This window comes from Athene cunicularia (assembly GCF_003259725.1).
Source record: "Athene cunicularia isolate RWA chromosome 3 unlocalized genomic scaffold, athCun1 chr3_part1, whole genome shotgun sequence".
Taxonomy (NCBI): Eukaryota; Metazoa; Chordata; class Aves; order Strigiformes; family Strigidae; genus Athene; species Athene cunicularia.
In genome coordinates, this window is record NW_020799097.1 from 108,017,387 (window position 1) to 108,021,572 (window position 4,186).

Here is a 4,186-nt window from a genome sequence, read left to right on the forward strand (position 1 = left end):
TGGTTATAGTTCTAGGTATCCTTCTTGATTTACATTATTTCAGAAAGACCTCAAATTTACCTTATTAGCATTTTTCTTATTTCAGCATTTAACAAGATAGAAACGATTAATTGCAAACTCTAGAGGAAAGCCTAGGTATAGCAGAGAGTCACTGCACTGCAACCTAGCTCTTGGTTCTGGCTCCACCAGTAACAACAGTCCACCATCCTTTTCTGTATTAGCTGTAGAGAAGGTACTGTATAATCTAGTAAAGCAACGTACACCCAAAGTTGTTTCGGTTTCAAAAATTTTGAGACATTATCCAAAAAAAAGTCAAATCCTTGCCATTTTCAATGTTCCTAGAATGGAAATTGTTCAGAACCACTTAGGGAGCTAAAAAGCACAGTTGAAGGCTGTGTGGGAGTATTTGCGTATGCACTGGCAGGGGGAGAGGGAGGAAAAGAATTAAGATAAATACAGCACTTTTCGGTGTTCAGCTGTGCTTGGTATAAAGTCTGCACTACAGAAACTTAACAATTCCCTGCGGTTTTCTCTTCAAAAGAGGATATTCAAAAAAAGGGGGAAGGAAAGACCTCTTTATAGTGTTTTCAGTAATGTCACCTTTTATAGCCTCCTATCAAACAACTTCAAAGACTTTTATGTTTTAATTATTCTATAACCTACCATGCTGAGACTGGTAGAAAATCACATAGAATTATATATTTTACTAACGAGAGGCTGAAGACCATGTCATAAAAGCCCCCTCTGTGTGAGTTTCTGTGAATGGCTCTATGGGCACGTGTGTGGATGGAGAAATAGGTACCAGAAAACAGCAGGCTGAAGAGAGGGAAAGCATGTGCCAAGCTGAAGCACATGAAAATCTGCCAAGAACTGATAAGCTCCAGACCAGCAGTTCTGCTGAACCCACAAAACCTGATCAAATCTGCACACTGAGACTCTGCTGAATTTTTCTAAATCCACTAGCATCAACCATGGGTTCTACAACCCAGGCTACATTCAAGAAGGCTGCTATATGCAAAACTACAAGATTTTCTATCTAGCTAAATATATAAAATACACACATAGAGATAGGGATATGATGAAACAGATCATCTGGAGGGACTTCCTGAACATCCACCTCAAAGCCCCTGGCACATCAATACATGCCTCTGCTTTTAAGTAAACTGCTGGGTTTGGTCTCCCAACTCTTGCTCCATCTGGGAACCTGTTAGTGCGCATGTTTGTGAACTGTGTGAGGGAACAAGTAAATGCATTGTGCAGTGAATCCCTTGCTATTAATAACAGCATAATAAAATACTATCTAATAAATACTGATGTGATCTCTGTTTCCCCCAGTTTGATCCAACCAGAGAAAAGGGGATGTGCAATAATAATCCAGTACTGCAGTTTAACTCCTACCTTTTTGTCAATATCAAAGTGTAGAGCTACCCCACCTTGGGGAGGGCAACTGACATTGGATCCAGAGTTTCTAAACCACAGACTCAGGTATGTGGCATTTCTCAAGTGATTGTCACCATAAATGGAGGAAAGCCCAGACGCAGACATGGGGACACCACAGACCTGAAGAACTGGTATCATTGCATTGGACAAATTAAAAAAGCTGCAAAACCTGTGAGAAGTGTTAAACTTCTCACAGGTGCATACTCAAGGCCGCTCACTCAAGCTTCTAGACCATGTGGTCTGTAAATTTCAAGGAACACAGTCTCTTATCATAGAATCACAGAATGGTTTGGGTTGGAAGGGACCTTAAAGATCATCCAGTTCCAACCCCCTGCCATGGTCAGGGACACCTTCCACTAGACCCGGTTGCTCAAAGCCCCGTCCAACCTGGCCTTGAACACTGCCAGGGAGGGGGCAGCCACAGCTTCTCTGGGAAACCTGTTTAAAACTGGTACCCCTCATCCTATCCCTACATTCCCTGATAAAGAGCCCCTCCCCATCTTTCCTGTAGACCCCCTTTATATATTGAAAGGCCATAATAAGGTCTCCGCGGAGCCTTCTCTTCTCCAGGCTGAACAATCCCAACTCTCTCAGCCTGTCCCCATAAGGGAGGTGCTCCAGCCCCTGATCATCTGTGTGGTCTCCTCTGGATCCACTCCAACATGTCTATGCCCTTATGTTGGGGGCCCCAGAGCTGGACACAGCACTGCAGGTGGGGTCTCACAAGAGCAGACTAGAAGAGGAGAATCACCTCCCTCGACCTGCTGGCCATACTTCTTTTGATGCAGCCCAGGGTACAAGTGGCTTTCTGAGCTGTGAGTGCACGTTGCTGGCTCATAGTCAGTTTTCCACCCACTAATACCCCCAAGTCCTTCCTCTCAGGGCTGCTCTCAATCCACTCATCTCCCAGCCTGTATTTGTGCTTGGGATTGTCCCGACCCTTGCACCTGGCCTTGCTGAACTTCATGAGGTTTGCAGGGTCCCACCTCTCCAGCCTGTCCAGGTCCCTCTGGATGGCACATCCCTTCCCTCCAGCGTGTCAGCCACACCACACAGCTTGGTGTCATCAGCAAACATGCTGAGAGTGCACTCAATCCCACTGCCCATGTCACCCACAAAGATGTTAAACATGTTACTGATTGGGCACAACTGTGGAGGTCTCTTCTCAAGACCTCCACAATCAGTAACATGCCCCTCTTCCAGCAGAGTCACCAGGACTGACTCGTGCTCCTGCCAGCATGGAGAAAACCCAGGGCTACCAAAACCAACCCCAACACCAAAGTGACTTCTGTGGTGCTCATACCATGTTGGCACAGGGGGGCACGAAATTCAGCCAGCCCTTAAGGTATGTTTTTCTGTCATCTCCATTCCTCATATGAACGGACAACAGTCATCTCCAGGGAGAAGCTACCAGGATCTATCAGGATCCTGCTCAAAATATGCTTCATCTTTAAAGACTGGGCCTGCTTTCAGCATTCTCTCAAGTTTTTTCCTTCCCTGCCTCAGCCCACCTCCCTGCTTCTACCTGCCAGATGGGTGATCAGAGTGTAATTTTCCAGACTGTTACAAATTTAAATAGGGTTGCCTATTTCCTGGAGACAATTGAGAAAAATGTGCTACCCAATCACCTGTGCAGGTACGAGTCCTGGCGAGCGTTTTTGATAGGAACAGCAATTCCTGTCAAGGGACTTGTCCTGCAGCTTGTTCCACTTCCAAGCACTTCACAGTCCATGAGTTTTGGAATCCCCCGGACTATTCCCAGGAAACTAAGTGCAGTTGTTTTTCTACTACAGCTGGAGGTGTTTGTAGCTGAGGACTCATCAGATTGTTTATGAAAGCAACAGGTGATAAATTAAACGGAAATTATGCTTTGAAATTAAACGGAAATAATTCTTTTAGAAGGAACAAGCATGTGAAGTCCTCCAGTATCGTTTGGGTTTGCGTGACCTCTCGTGGCCAAATCCCTACCTTGCAGCTCCACTTTAGTCGCGGTGGGAGCCTGCCTGTGGCATTTTTGGCTACAATTGTGCTGCTGAACAGTAGGAAGGGTTTTGGCTTCAAATATTAAACGGCAATTTTAGTGAAAGAAAAAGCTATGCTAACAGACATCTAGCGACAGCAACTAATTTTCTTCTGAATTTATGCTGATAAAAAATAAGTTCTTATTTTTGCCCTGTAGTACTGTAGCTTAAACAGACCAGTTATGAACCACAAAATGATTGCATTCTAATGCATAAGAAAATTGATTTCAAAGGACGTAGCCTTACCTATGAATATGAAAAAAACCAACACGTAGGAAGAGCAGAGACAGAGATCCTATTATTTTAGCTGCTATTTCTTAGCTCTACTGTGCATCTGCCGGTGGAACAGGCTGAGAAGCACCACCTCGCAGCCCGGCAGCAGGGCCAGCACTGCCCGAGCTCCTCCTCTTCCCCCCACGCCGCTGCTTCTTGCCCCCAAATCTGCAGAGGCAGTAAAGTTCTCCAGCGCAGATGCCGCAGCTTCTCCTTCCCTGAGGATGTTTTCGTGGGAAGGCCCCAGCTCATCCCATCTCAGCACTAACCACAACCACCGCCGCGGGGGTGCAAGCAGCGGGGCTTGAAGGGCTGTAGTTAATGAGGACAGGCCTTACTGTGGAGCTACCGAACTCGGGGCGCGCCTGCCTGGGAGACCGCGGCGCAGCAGGCCGGGACTGGGCCAGGACCGGGCCGGGCCGGGGTCACAGGCGCCCCGGGCGCTCTGCCAG